At 45.6% G+C, this 16,224-nt stretch overlaps 1 protein-coding gene across 3 annotated transcripts in view; it reads right to left on the minus strand.

Annotated features, from left to right (window-relative positions):
* MTM1 (myotubularin 1) overlaps nucleotides 1–15,773 on the minus strand; it is a 95,590-nt gene extending 79,817 nt beyond the window's left edge. Inside the window, exon 1 of one of the 3 annotated variants that reach the window (XM_060002724.1) lies at nucleotides 15,721–15,773. The gene's annotated coding sequence lies outside the window, so the exon portion shown is untranslated. Of the gene's footprint in view, nucleotides 1–8,924; nucleotides 9,657–15,720 lie in introns of those variants that run through there. The other 2 variants (XM_060002722.1, XM_060002720.1) reach the window with 2 other exon arrangements.
* Nucleotides 15,774–16,224: the final 451 nt, after the last annotated feature.

The following is a 16,224-nucleotide window of genomic DNA, read 5'->3' on the forward strand; positions in this document are numbered from 1 at the left end:
CCTGTTAGAGCCTCTTGATTTAACTCAGCCAAATCAAATCTCAGGGCTCAAGGGACATTGTTTTGATGACTCTTGTTTGGAAATTATAAAATCTTAAACAGTATTTCATTTAGAAACTCACTCTTTGTATCATTTTGATATTTACTATTCACTTTAAAGATCACAATACACTTACGTCCACTTCTTTAAATGTTGTCAAGACCTTTTGGCTAAAAACACTATAATTCAGATTCAGTGAAGAATGCATTTTGAATCATTTTTTCCAGTGGTTAGTGATGGATTTGAGCTGATCCACTCAGCCTAGTCCTTGGTCCCCTCATGACAAATGGCACGTCTTCAAGACAGCTGATTGGCTCCAGCGGCATGCGCTGTGGCCATGGAACAGGGTAACTTTAGAAATGCTTCGTAACTTAAAATTGGTATGCTAAAGCAACTATTAGAAAAGCCACCTACCAGCAGGTTAACTTTTTTTAATGTAAAAAGGCTACCTAGCAATTTTATATACACTTAGATCATTAAATTCACCAATGGATTTTGTAACCACCAAATACCTGCCAGTAAACAAAGTTTTAAAATAGGAACAAGATCAAGTTCCCCATCCACCTGCCAATTCCCAAACTCATGAGCCCAGCTGATCTGCTCCATGACAGAACTATTTTCCCCGGGCAGAAACTATTCCCCAAAAGCGTATTTTCAATTTATAAGTGAAAAGTACCTTCTTACACAGAAGTTAAAATGGTAATTGTTGGGCTTCCCTGGTGGCGCAGTGGTTGAGAGTCCGCCTGCCGATGCAGGGGACATGAGTTCGTGCCCCGGTCCGGGAAGATCCCACGTGCCGCAGAGCGGCTGGGCCCGTGAGCCATGGCCGCTGAGCCTGCGCGTCCGGAGCCTGTGCTCCGCAACGAGAGAGGCCACAACAGTGAGAGGCCCGCATACCGCAAAAAAAAAAAAAAAAAAAAAGGTAATTGTTGAAGGTAAGAGTAAACACCTAAGAGCCACAGCTATAATAGTGAGGAAGGCGCTGGTTCAGAACATCGAACTTCCCACAGACCTTCCCAGACTGGGCATTACTAACGCTGAAACCTCCAACTGGAATTAGCACTGCGGGGGGAAGGATTGGAAAGAAACTGAAGAGCAGATGCGCAGTTTCTAGAAAAACAAAGAGAGGAGAGAAGGTTGGAGATGAGCACCTGCCATTCAGCCCAATTCCTCCAGGCACGTTCACTGGGAGGAGAAGCAGGAGCTTCAAGACAGAGGAGGCTTCTGCCCGTGTACACACGCGCACATACAACGCACATGCTTCATTTCTCTGTATGTTGTAGAAATTTCTAACATTTCACTTCTCATGCTGTACTGCACTTACCTAGCCATTGACATTTTATGTCTCTCTGTTAGATCAGAGCTTCCTAAGGCCAGGGGCTGGTTCCCACTGCGATGCCGTGAGGAGCAGCCTGGGCCCTCAGCTGATGAGGCAGTGAATACACTTCCACCCTCAGAAACCTGCGTGATCTTGGAGACAGCCCCTGGGCATTAAAGGTGCTCCAACCTCCCTCCCTAGGGCTGATCTTTGTGTTGATGACTCCCTCGCATACCTGTATCATTTTCTACATATGGATATATCCCCAAATAATACGTTGAGTGTGCGTGGTTTTGAACTTTTATACGTAGGAGGAATGGTTACACATTCTGCGGGCCCTTGCTCTTCTCACACGGCACTGCTGTAAGAGCCACGGATGTGGACGTGGGGCGCCGGGCCCTGCTCCTCTTCCCTGCTGCAGAGCGGTCCACCGTTCCACACGCTGCTTGCCATGCTCTCCTCAGCGGCCACGTGAACGGGCTGCAGACACCGCTATTACGTTCCGAACAGCTTCTGGCACACGTGTCAGAACTGCGACGGCATTTGTGTGCCAGGTTTTCCAACACCTTTGTCTGACCTTGCAGGAAACTTTTTTTTTAAATTTCAAAATATATGGGAAAGATGGATAATGGGAGAAAATGGAGGCAAATCAACCATTTGAGAGGAAATGAAATTGCAGGGTTGTCAACACTCTAATTCAAGCAGCAAAGGGGAAAAGGGCAAGATAATGGATGGGAGTCTGAGTTTCTTGGGGCTGCTGAAACAAAGTACCACACACTGGATGGCTTACAACAGAAATTTCTTCCCTCACAGTTCTGGAGGCTACAAGTTTGCAATCAGGACGTTGGCAGGGCCATGCTCCTGTGAAGGCTCCCGGGTAGGAGCCTTCCTTGCCTCCCCCTAGCTTCTGCTGGTTGCTGGCATTCCTCGGCTTGCAGCTGCATCACTCCAAATCTCTGCCTCTGTGGTCACATGGTGCTGTCCCTGTGTGTCTCTGTCTCTTCACATGGTGTTCTCCTTTCTTATAAGGACACCAGCCATACTGGATTAAGGATCCACCCTACTCCAGTATGACCTCAACTAGTTATATCTGCAGTGACCCCATTTCCAAATAAGATGACATTCTGAGTTACAGGGGGCTAAGCCTACCAGCATATCTTCTATGAGGACACAATCCAAAGCAGAGCAAGCAAGAGGTTAGCTTCAGAAATTAACAATCTACAAAAAGGTCGACATACGGTTACCAGAACAATTTAGCTTGTCAATCCATATATAAACATTCACTGAACACCTATTAAGTTAACCAGCACGGAAATATTAATATAGCTTCTTAGAAGAAATAATGAAATGACACCAGGCTAATCATTTCTGAGATACTCCTTACTCGACATATACAATTATTTAATCCTGTTTCCAAAGAGGTCAAATATCAGTCAACAAATGCGTACTAGGCAACTACTCTGGAGCATGGTGAGAAATTCTAAAAAAAAAAACTGAGATAGGTCTTCAAGGAGCTAGCAACGGAGTTGGGGAGCTGAATAAATATAAGACAAGTTAAACAGCAATAAAGACAACGAACAGGTGTAAGTTAAATAGACAATTAAAGCAAATTGGCTTCCATTTACTGATTTTCTGCTACGTGCTAGGCATTGTTCTAAGCACAGATGAACTCCTTCAATACTGCCAACAACCTCATAAGGCAACTACTAATACTCCTTCATATGAAAACACACAACCCTGAGAACAGGAAGGTTAAACATGTCCACCAAGAACTTTCGAAACTGGAATTCAAACCCAGGCAGTCTGGTTCTCTTACCCACTATACCCACTAACAGATGTCTGTTGCTCTAAATTCTCTAATTGATGATCAAATTAAAAAATGAAAACGTTATGCCTCCTGCTTATACAGCTGAATAAAAAAATTTTTTTTTGGAATTCCATCTCTGTAATAAAATCTGGTCACAAATAAGAACACTAGACTTCATTTTAAATATGATTAACCAAATAGTGACTTTCCCCTCCAAATCCATGTCTGTGAGGCCCTGAGCCAGTATATTCCTTCTTGTTTGACTGCAGTAGTACTTTGTATTGTGGAAGAGTCTTTTCAAATTATATTAAAAAGGACAAAATTTAATAAGGGTTAAAAATGTCTATCAGAGCACATGTAGCTAGTTGAGTTATTCTACAAAGTCGTCCCTTTTGATGGTGTGTACTTATTCCGGGGACACTGTCACTATGCAAAGTATTCTTCCAATTCTTTTGAAAATGCTTTTAGAGCTTAAAGCTAGATAAGACACCATCTCATGACTTTTACCATATCTCAATTTTTACACTTGATCTTAGCTCAAAGGCCGAGAAGCGATGCATATCTCAATTTTTAAACAAAAAACAATGCTTCCCATGAGTGCCCACTCTCTTTATTTAATAGATGGGCCTCAAAATGATTTGGGACTGAAGGCAAATGCCAAGTCTTTACTCAGAGATTTGACTCCATTGAGGATATTTTGTAAAAGTTGTCATGGTCATGGTCTCCGAAGGCAATTCCAAAGAAGAGTTCCAAAAACTGGGCTGGAAAATTTTGATTTGGAGCTACCCATCCCTTCTCTACATGGGCTAGAAGAAAAAGGAGCAGGTGAGGTTTCTGAATGTTGCCTAGGATCTCCCAATTGTTAAAAATGCTGGGCTTGATACTTCTTAATTAGTCCTAATTTACAAGAGCAGGTTGGCCTTGAGGGTTAACAAAGATCAGCAGCAGGACTCGTAGCCTGGGCAATAGGCACTTTGCCATAGTAGTTAAAGGAGTGTCTAAAGGGAATCTCCAAAGACTGGCTTCGCTAGAAGCCTTGTAGTTTCAGAAAGAGACTTGCAGTGACCCACAGTATGGACAACGGTTATCTTCCTACTTGGGGCAGTTACCTATTATTCCAGCCACAAATACAAGTGGCTACCCATCCCTGCTACAGACACACACACACATGCACACACTTCAAGAACTTGGCACTATTAGCATGGAGGAAGTTTTCATAGATGTGGAAGAAATAATCAAAGAAAAAAAGGCAGAAATAAAAAAGGCAAGGAGATGAAGAGGAACCAAAACCGTGTCAAAAGAATGGCAAAGAAAGAAGATGAAGAAATTCCAGTACCATAACAATGACACATGACTCCGACACAGAATTGCCATGGCTTTTGAAGGAGCAATACAGTCGGCCTTCCATATCTACGGATGCAGAACCCAGAGATCCAGAGGGCTGACGATGGCACTTGAGCATCCATGGGTTCTGGCATCCACAGCGGGTCCTGGAACCAATCCCTCATGGATACTGAGGGATGACTGTATGCGCTGATCCACAGAAAAATAAAAATATCCCCAAGCTCCAGATGGAGGAAAAGCTGGGTAGTGGTGGTTGATAATAGTGTGAATGTGGTGATATGTAGAGTCAACAGGGCTATTCATGAGGTGTACTATCTTCCTGAAGATTATATCTGAGACATAGCTTCTACAAACATAATTCAACATCTAATACTGATTCTTTAAAAAAAATCTCAGCAAACTAGGAATAGATAAAGTAACCGATGGAAAACCTATAACTAACATCTACTTAATGGTGAAAGATGCAATGCTTTCCCACCAAGTGTGGGAATAAGGCAAGGATGGTTGGTCTTATGGCTTGCATTTGATATATTTTAGAGATCCTAGCAACTTTAATAAGACAAGAAAAAGAAATAAAGGACATAACATATTGACAGGAAGACTTAAAATTGTATTTGCAGACATGGTCACTTGTGTAAAAAATCCTAAGAATACTAGAGAAAAACTAGTAGAACTAGTAAATAAATTTAGTAAGTCAGCATGATCTACAATATCAACATAAAAAATGTATTTGTATCATTAGCAATGGACAAATGAACACTGAAGTATAAAAGTATCATCTGCATAATTTAAAAAATGAAATATTTAGGGATGCATTTAACAAAAATGTGTACAAGATCCATACACTGAAAACTGTAAAACACTGCTGAGAAAAAGTAAAGACAACCTAAATACATGGAGAAACATATCATGCTCAAGGATCAGAACACTCAACATTGTTATGATGTCAATATTGATCCACAGATTCAATGCAATCTCTACCAAATCCCAGTAGGCTTTGTCATAGAAATTGACATGATGATTCTGAAATTTATATGGAACCAAGAATAGCCAAAATAGTCTTGAGGGGGGGAGGGGGAATAAAAAAGAACAAAGTTGGAGTACTTCCACTACCCGATTTCCAAACTTACTATAATGCCTCAGTAATCAAGACTGTGTGGTTCTGGCATCATAAGATTAGACATATAGATCAATGGAACAGAACAGACTGCAGAATTAGGCCCACCTTTTGGAGGTCCTAGCAATGGTTAATTGACTTCCAACAAAGGTAACAAGGTTATTCAATGGGAAAAGGACAGTCTTTTCCACAAATGATGCTGGAACAATTTGATGTCCATATGGAAATAAGTGAATCTTGACCCTTACTTCACACAATATGCAAAATTAACTTGAAGTGAAGCACATAAGTATTAGTTTTATACTGTTGTATAACAAACTTAATAGCTGTAAACAACACAGGTTAATTATCTCACAGTTTGTGTGGGTCATGGGTCAGGAGTCTGGGCATGCCTTACTGGGATCCTCTGCTCAAGGTCTCAGAAAGCTGTATACTCAAGGGAAGGGATTACACAGGGTATGAACATGGGGGTGGAGGGCAGAAATCAGGGGTGCCACCCTAGGGTCTATCTGCCCAAATAGGTCTAAACAAAGAGCTAAAACTGCAAAAGTCTAGAGGGAGACACAGGGGGAATCTTTGTGAACTTAGGCAAAGTTTTTTTAGAGCACAAAAAGCATAAACCATAAGAGAAAAAAAACCCAATAAACTGGACTTCATCAAAATTAAAAACCTTTGCTCTTTCAAAGGCACAGTTTAGAAAATGAAACTGTAAATCACAGTTCAGGAGAAAGTACTTGCAAATGACCTATCTAATAAAGGCCTGTATCCAAAATATCAATATATAAAGAACTGACAGACAATCCAGTAAGAAACAGGCAAAAGATCTGAGCGGACACTTCATCAAAGGAGATATACAAATGCTCAACAAGCACAAGACATACTCACCATCATTAGTCATTAGGAACACGCACAATGAACTACTATGACACACCCACTGCAATGGCTACAATTTAACGGGACAGACAGTAACAAATGTTAGTGAGAACGTGGCCCAAGCAGAACTCTCATACTTCACTTTGCCAGTGGGATGAGAACGCAAAACTGCACAGACACTGGAGAATAGCGTGACAGTTTCTTGTAAAGTTAAACATACACAAAGCATATGGCCTGGCAATGCCACACCTAAGTATTTACACAAGACAAATGAAAATATGAGTCCACACAAGGACTTGTAAGCAAATGTTCATAGCAGCTTTATTCATAATGGCCAAAAAACGGAATTAACTCAAATGTTCCTCAACTAGTGCATGGACATACTGTTACAGCCAAACTATGGAATAGTACTTAGCAAAAGAAAGTCAACAACTGCTGATACATGATGAATGACAAAACATGGATGAATATAAAAAGCTTTACACTAAATGAAAGAAGCCAACCACAAAATACTATCTATATAAACCTACCATCAAATCACTTCAAAGAACTACTAGTATTCAGACCACATTCTCTGACCATCATGCAGTTAACTTAGAAATCGGTTTTTAAAATACCTAGAAAACTTTTGTAAATTTAAAAATAAACTTCTAAACAACTCCATTGTGAATGAAATAATCACAATGGAAATCAGAATATATTAGAACTAAATAATAATAAAATACTGTGTTTTGAAACATCCAAGCAGCAGAATAAATCCAAAGAAAGAAGAGAAAATGAAGACAAAAAGATTTCAAGGGGGCTTCCCTGGTGGCGCAGTGGTTGAGAGTCCGCCTGCCAATGCAGGGGACACGGGTTCGTGCCCCGGTCCGGGAGGATCCCACATGCCGCGGAGCAGCTGGGCCCGTGAGCCATGGCTGTTGAGCCTGAGCATCCGGAGCCTGTGCTCCGCAACGGGAGAGGCCACAGCAGTGAGAGGCCCGCGTACCGCAAAAAAAAAAAAAAAAAAGATTTCAAGGGTATATTTTAAGTGAAGACAGCAAGAGGCTGGGACTTCCCTAGCGGTACAGTGGTTAAGAATCCACCTGCCAATGCAGGAGACATAGGTTCGAGCCCTGGTCCGGGAAGATCCCACGTGCCGCGGAGCAACTAAGCCCATGCGCCGTAACTACTAAGCCTGCGCCCTAGAGCCTGCGGGCCACAACTACTGAGCCCGCGGGCCACAGCTACTGAAGTCCGCGCACCTAGAGCCCGTGCTCCACAAGAGAAGCCACCGCAATGAGAAGCCTGCGCAACGCAACGAAGAGGGGCCCCCCGCTCCCTGCAACTTGAGAAAGCCCGTGCACAGCAACGAACACCCAATGCAGCCAAAAATAAATAAATTTATTTTAAAAAAAAGAAAGCAAGAGGCTGAATAGTGTTATGTAGTATGCTTTTTTGGTGTAAGAAAAGGAAGGAAATGCAGTAAGTGTGAAAGTGTGGGGGGGCGCACGCACGTGCGCACTAGCTCAAATGTGCAAAAGAAGAAACACAGAAAAATGAACTAAAAACTAATAATATTGATTGGAGTGGCTGGAAGAAACAGCATGGCTGGCAGGAGACAGGAGTGAAAGAAAAGCTTTTCAGAATATACCTTGATAAAAATCTGACTTTCAAATCATATCATTTCATTAAAGTTAATCAAAAAGACGCTGGAGAATATAACACTGCTCATTCCTTTCTACATAGTGACAAACCTCACAGTGCATAACCACAACTAGACAAACCTTTGGTAAGGCTCATCAAGAAGAAAGAGAGAAGGCACAAACAATATGAAGATTTAAGAATGAAAAGACGGACGTAAGTACAGATCCGGCAGATATTAACTGGTAGTTTAAACCTTCCCACACCAAAAGCACCAGGCACAGCTGGCTCTGGGGCAAGTTCTACTAAATATTCAAGGAACGAATAACTCCAGTTTTATACAATCTTCCAGAGACCAGAAAAAGGGAATGCTCTCACTCACTGTATAAGGCTAGCAAAACGATACTAAGCTAGACAAAGACAGTAGAGGAAAGTAAAATTAAAGCCCAATCTCACTCACAAATACAGATGTAAAGATCCTGGAGAAAATATTACCAAACAAACCCAGCAGTAAGAAACGCGTCCATGCCAGCAATGCAAACCTGGTTAACGCTACCAAGTTATATTAGAAAATCCCTTAAAATAGCCCATCGCATTAACAGGTTTAAAGGGTGAGGGACAAATCTCCATAAAGGCAGAAACGGGGGTTGATAAAACTCAACATCCATTTGCACCACCCCGCCCCCCAAAAAAGTGCACTAGAAATGCGCCTACGCAAACCCTAAAGTCAACATAATACTTTGTGGTGTAATATGGAAAACATCGCGCCTTCTTCAGTACAGATCCCGGGCCCCACCCCAAACCTCCTGAATCAGAAACTCCAGGCTAGCTGCCAGGGAACTTGGAGCTTGGGAACCGCCCTCAGGTGATTCTGGAGCGCAGGTTCCTCGGAGTCAGAGCTCGGGCCGCGGCTCCAGCACCCGCGTCCCCTGCGGGAGGAGGGCTCTCCGCCCGTCCCCGTCCCCCTGAGTCAGGATCTGCACTTCAACCCCAAGTCCGGGTGGTTATCGGCGCAGCAAAGCTGCGGACAGCTGCTCTCGAGCTGGGCGGCACGCCAGAATCACCCAGAGCACTTCTTTAAAATGCAGATGTCTGATCTCTTCCCTCCCACCCCATCAAATAAATCTGAATGTCTGGGTGGGGCTGGGGCAGCAGGTCGTTAAGGCTCCCCAGGTGATTCTAATGAGCAGCCAGCGTGGCCAACCACGGGTCTGCAGGTCCGCAGCGCGCAAGGAAGCTTCCATTTCCGCCCTGAGCCAGAGGAGAGGCGTCCCTTGAGTCCTTTGAAGATGCCCCCGAGAAAGAAGCTTGCATTCCACACGTCTACCGATGGCGATTTTTCACTACAGGTTACCAAGCTGAAACCCTGAGAAGAACTCTCTGAAACAAAGTTGTGAGGATTCAGATGAGATGTACGCGGTAGCACCGGGCAAAGGGCTCTGCACCGATTACACCGAACGTTAATGCAAGTTACTACCCAGGCAGCAGAAGCTCTAACTGCTCTTTGAGCATGGACAGCAAATCTGATGACATCATCAACAAATCAAGGCCAAACTGTATCTCTCAAAGCTATACTGTCCAACACTTGGAGCTACTAGTATGTGGAGCCTGAAATATGGCTAGTCCCAACAGGCGTGCTGTAGGTGTAAAACACCTGCTGGATTTCCACAACTTAGTGCAAATAAGGGGAGGGGAACGTCTCACTAATTATCATACTGATTGCATGTTGAAATGATAATATTTTGGACATACTGGGTTGAATAATATATATTATAAAAATTGATTTCATCTGTCTTTTTTAATGCGGCTACTAGGAAAACGGGATTACACATGTGGCTTGAATTATTTTTCTAATGAACAGCCTGGTCCCAAAGGATCCGGAAGCCGGGATGCGAACTGCTACTTAGACCAACTTTCTCAAACTTTAATTTACATACAGATCACCTGGGGGTCTTGTTAGCCTGCAGATTCTGGTTGTGTAGGTCTACAGGGGCCTAAGATTCTGCATTTCTCCTAAGCTCCCAGGAGCAGAGGCATCAGAACAATTTTATCCACAAGGAAAAACTGTTTTGTGGCACAGACATGATGGGAAGCTCTGGAGAAAGGATCATATCATTTCAGAGTTGATAATAGTGAAGAAAGGAAATGGTGGCAGGGTTACATTCAGCCTCAACTTTAAAAAATCAGTTATTATGTCTCGCAGCAAGGGCTACAGAGAGGTGAGGGCCAGCTCCGACTGTCCTCCACCTGGGAGAGTGGCAGCGACTCCCACCGTCTCTGACAGATCCAGGAGCACCGACATGTGCAAGAACATCTCAGGACCAGGAAGCTCAAAATGGAATCTGGATTGGGGGTTCTTCTGTCCTGCCTGCCACACAACCAGTGTCAACGGCAGCACCCTCCTGGGGTCTCACTGAAACCGAGTGCAATCTTCCTTCTCACTGTGACGCACGGTTAGTACTGACAGGTCGCAGCTGCTCACTGCTGCGCAGGTACATTTCCTCTTCCAGTAAAACTGTTCGGGCGGATTCCTGGCCTGCTGGAATGAACCCTGACAGCTCAGTCCCCGCCTAAGTCGTCCCAGGGCCATAAAGGAACTTGAGGGTCATACAAGGGCATTTCAAGCCACACCACCTGACGCTAAGAATCCCCTGTATGACCCACCTCCACCTCAAGAGCTCCTGTAAAGGTGAAAGTAGGACCCCCTGGCGGAGCAGCCCCTTCTGTTGGAAGAGGCTCCTCGCAAAATGCCCAAGGACAAGACAGCAATATATAACAATTATCACAAGGTAAGGAAAGGGCAACACCGTGTCCCCGAGGTCTGTAGGCAAGGGAATACGAGCTGAATGAGTTACAAACAAGTTACTTCTACTTTTACTTTCAATTATTACCTTCAACTTCCCTTACCCCTTCCCACCCCCAAACGTACCAACAAGCAAAGCAAAAAACAAACCTAAACTCAAACTACTGGTGACAATAGTCTAAAAGTCCAGAAGCTGGGAAGAAAAAGGTAGGAAAGCAACGTGTGGGACCTCTCGCCCCACTGGACTCAGTGCTTTCTTATTCATTTGCTAACTGACCATGGAAAGAAAGACTAAGCATGAGCTCCCTTTCATCTTGTACACTCATCCCATACTCTGATCTCCAGAAAGATAACAGAATTTGTTGAAATGAACACATCCCAACAATTCTAAGCTATGCCCCCTTGTCCAGTTCAAGTCAAAGAACATTCACTAAATGTCCGCTGCGTGTACAGGGCCATGTTAGGTTTCACCTGCCCAGGAAAAACGTCTTCAACCTCAGCCCTCTTTATTACAAGCTTGGAAGATGAAAAAAATTACTGCTGAAATACACAGGTGTTACATATCACAAGAGAGTCAAGGAAGAGCAATACTAAACATACATGAAATTTCAAAGCTACTTATGGAGTCATTTCAAGATACCGAGGAACAAATTCAAGTAACAAGAAAGGAGCACTCGGCACCCATCCTGTTCGAACAGGGAAGGTGCTGTGGACCCGGAGAGCAATCAAGTCCCTGGATTTCTTCCCATCCCGTCCCCAGGAGTGGAGGAACTCGGCAGGGCCTCAAGCTGCATTGTGGAGCTAAGGTAAAGTGTTGATTTAAAAAAGGAAAGGCTTCCATTCGGAGACAGGAAAGGCAGGCAATATTCCCTGGTGCAGAGATCGCCTCGTTATCGCCCTGGGATTGTTGGCTACACAGTACTATCATTTTAGGAATAAACAAAATGGAAGCTCACAAAGTGTACCAATGGCTTCAGGTCTGAGAGAGGTAACAAAACACTTGCATATTTCAGTGCTGACAGCAGCTGGGGGTGGGGGTCAGAGAGGCCACACCTACAGCTCGGGGGCAGATGGGCCAAGAACAGGAAGGATGCTGCCCTCTCACACCAGTTCTCCAAATAGCGACGGCTTATATAACGCACGGATGCAATAATAATAACGCCCACAGATGCAATAATAATAACGCCGTACAGTCTGCAAAGGACGTTGGTGCACACTGGATTCTCTGAAGAGTTCTGGGAGCTTGGTGGTGCAGGCTGTCTTAGCTCTATCTTACAAATGGAGGAAGCACCAGCAGCGAGGCGAAATGACTTGTCCAGTGTCATGGAGTTAAGAAGGGGCTTCCTACCACCTCCCACAGACACAAGGCTCCTTTACCACTCTTTGTTCCTCCGGGTAGAAATAGAAAGCACTAGTGCACGATGCCGATTTTCTAAAGAGATGCCTGCTACATTCTTAAAAAGAAAAGGATGCAACTCTCCTGGTGGTCATGTGGATAAATCCGTTGTAAACATTTACCATGAGAAACCATCCTCTGACTACAGGATGGCAACTGGATCTCACTCGACTAACCCCAACTGGGTCTCCTGGTCCTCTCTGGCTCTCGAGGGAGAGGAACTGGAAGAAAGCCTCTCTTGCTCTATTCCTGTCTGTAGCAACAAACAAAATATGGGCTCGAGTAATTTCTGAGTCCAAACAGAAAGTTCTCTTTAGAGAACTTAGCCGTGCAGGAACTGTGTGAGCTGCTGCCAATGTCACCTGAAACTCAAAGCTCGGGTCAACAATGAAATGCAGGGAAATGTCTAGAAAATCATGCTTTACTGGGTTTCCCAAAGTTTACTGGGACATGGTTAGAATCATTTTTTTTTCTTTAAAAGAAAGGAGTTCCATGTAGCTCAAGTCAATAACAGTTAACATTTCTTGAGTGCCTACTATGTGTAAGATGCTACTGTAAGCACCTAACATGCCTTACCACGCAGGCAGGCCAACAGCCCCGGGAGGAAGGTACTGTTGTTAGTATCTTCATTTTACAGACAAGGAAGCTGAGGCACAGAGGTATGGAACTCGCCCAAAGTTAGATAGGATTCAAATCCTGAGTAAACACCTTGAAGGTGAACGACAGCCCCTGTCCCCCCATCTGCCAAAAAGGAATAATGAACAGAGAAACTAGAAAAGAAAGAAAGCAGAACTTCAAAGAGGTCAGAAACAGGGAAGGGAAATTACTAGCAAGTAATGAAAACAACCTCTTATTCTCTGATAAAATTGAAAAAACTCTGGAAATAAGAAAAACTCTGGCCTTTTGAAATCCTTGGCCACCAGTTCAAAATGTCGCCTAAGCCTTGAAGAGGCTCCGCTTTTCTCCTTATTTTGGAGCCCCCAGTAAGAGCAAGAACCCCATGTTCTTTCAGTGGTTTTTAAAGTAACTACATTCTGTTAATCCTCCTTTCATTTTGGAACAAAGAATATGGGCGTATTTTTTGGGTAACTTTAATGATTTTTCGGAACCTATAAAAATGAAAACATTTGCTTTGAAGCCACTGAACATACAGAAAAGGAAAGAACTGAAAAGGTACTAAGCAGATGAAACTCTATGGTAAGTTATCACTAATGCCATTTCATTGGCACTCTTCTGGGGAAGTTGGGCGCCTCTTGACTCTAGAGCTACTTTCAAATTGAACTAGTTTCTTTACAAAGCACACAACACAAGGAATGAGGATCCCTTCACATGATAGGTTCCCAGTACAAACCAATGTGCGGGAAGAGAAATCCTTGTGTCAGGTAGCTCGCAGCCAGCAGACACTGGCATGGGATCAACACCTAACCCTGACCTCGGTCAGCAGGGCCTTCTGTAGCTGGAGTGAGGCAGCTACTGAGACTGCGAGGGATTTGAAGGGCGCCTCCCTGGGTGTTTGAAACCACTTACTGTTTGCATGGGAGGGGAAAACGCAAGTAAAAATGAGGCTGTGACAAACTTATCATCCAAGAGGCAATGGCTGGAGAAATGATGACCCCGTAGGATCTCCCGGATTCAGACAGATTTACTTTTGGATTTGGCGATTTGCTTTAATGGAGCCGCCGCTGGCCATCTAACACTAGCGATGCTAAGTGATACCCAACCCCCGCTCAATCATGCTGGCCTGCTGCATGGTCATGTCAGAGTTTCAGAGCTCTATTCTTCCTCATAGCGCTCAACTCCGCCGGAAAATCTATCATTGTTTATTTTTTTATTGTCCGCTTCCCCACACAGAAGCTCTGTAAGGCAGGGACCTTGTCAGTGGTGCCGTCTGCCGTCTTCCCAGCACTCAGGACACTGCGGGCACAGCATGGGCATTCTGCGTTTAATGAATGAAACCACTGACAACTTAATAAATACAAGTTAGAATTTTAAGGTAAGGAGACCAATCGTTGAATAACCATACTAGACTCTAAAAGCCCCTACGGACGCTCTCCACTTTCAAGTACCTCGGGAAGCTGCTACACAGTGGCAGGACCTCTGGTTTGAACCTACTCCATGCTGTGGAATCTCTCAAGGGTATATTGGGTTTTGTGAAACAGCCAAAAGTCATTCAGAGTCAAATCTGGTGAACAAGTGATCATGCCCAATATATATGTTGGATGAAAGGGAAAGCTGTCTATAAATGAACAAGCCCAAGAGTCTTATTTGGCTGGTAAACTGGTTTTGAGGGTAATTCAAACATGGTTTGGACTACAACAAAATCGCTGGCTCGGTCTCTAGACTCTACGGTGGATACTTCACAAGGAACAAAACTGAGCTGTGATAAAAACTACCCAGGCTACACAGATGCTGAGATGCCCCCAGAAACCTGACTTGTGATATTAGCTTTGCCTTTAAGTTGCCATTAAGTTGTCACATTAGTTAACCTCTCTGGGCCTTAGCTTCCCTAACGGGGAAACAATATAAACTTAAAGGTCCCAGTCAATTCTAATACGGCATGATTCCATTCTTGTGAAGGTCTACTATGTCTGTTTAAAAACCAGTCTCAATCCACTTCGCTTCACACTTTGCATGCGTCTATAAAGCCCGTGATATAGGTTTTTCAGCAGACTGATTTCATATTTGCTTAGGCAAAAACTAAAATTAGTTTTCACTTCCTGAGCGCAGCAAGACAGTTAAGGGAGGCAACCCGGCAAAGGGCGCTTGCTCGTGCCTGTGCATACTTCCGACTGCGTATCAGGGAACTAACCGTTCCCTCCTCAGATCTTCCCTCAACTGTTGCAAAAGCAGACAAACCTCCCGTGCATGGCACAGAAACACTGTCCAGGAGCGCCGATCGAGTCTTCGCGGACACTGCCGGGCTACGGCCCCTCCGCAGGACCCACGGGGGATGCGGCAGGCTCCCGCCCCGCCCGGAGGGCCAGGGTGAAGACCAGCCGCGGCGCGTCGCCGGGGAGGCAGGGCGGCCGCTCGGCCCGCTCGCCGCCCTGGGACGGGGAAGGAAAGTCCGGGCAGCGGCCGCGACGCCCCCACTCCCCCAGCCTCCCGGCCCGATTCCTGTCCCTACCTTCGCCCGCCGCCGGCCCGGGACCTTGGGCGGGGAGAACGAGGGAAGCCGGAGGCACCTGCCTGCTGCTCCCCGGCCTCAGCCCAAGCCGGCCGGGACAGCGAAGGCACTCGGGCTAACCCCCCTCCCCCCGCCCACCTCCGCGGGTGCTGCGAGGCCCCGTGGGACTTGCCGGCCCCGGGAGTCCCAACTTCCTCCTCCCGGCCCCACCCCCCACCACAGGTCCCCGCAGCGCCCGGCTCGGAGCCAGGCCAGCCGCGACCGCGCACCCACCTCGGGGTCCGGGCGCCACCGCCGTTGCCAGGCTGCTCGGCTCCCGGGCCCCGCTCCGCCCCCTCCAGGGCCCGCCCCCTGCGGCCTCCCCTCCCTCGGCCACCGCCCGCCGCCCTCCTCCGCGCGCCGGTTGGTGGGGGTGTGTCACGTGCCGGGGGCGGGGCGGGTAGAGGGCGCCGGCCAAGTTTGGGGAGCAGCCCCCGAGGGGCGGGGCTCTTCGCCCTGGAGGCTGCTGGGAAACCTTGTTTCGGGGGCCCGGCGCGTGGAGACAGCTAGGAGTTGTAGTTCTAAATACGGTGCCGGGAATGGGCGGGACCAAGATGCTAGGGACCACCCCTGTTAAGGGAAGTTGGACTAGGCGCCGAGCGGAGGCCGCTGGGAAGTGTAGTCCGAGAATTATTCTTTGCGTCTCCCTGTTTTTCTCCAATAAGGGGGAAACCCAGAGGGAAAACTTCTCTAGATAAAACTTTAGCGGCTGTCGCTAAATTGAGCTATTTGGGGGCT

This window comes from Delphinus delphis, chromosome X (genome assembly GCF_949987515.2).
Source record: "Delphinus delphis chromosome X, mDelDel1.2, whole genome shotgun sequence".
NCBI classification, from domain to species: Eukaryota; Metazoa; Chordata; class Mammalia; order Artiodactyla; family Delphinidae; genus Delphinus; species Delphinus delphis.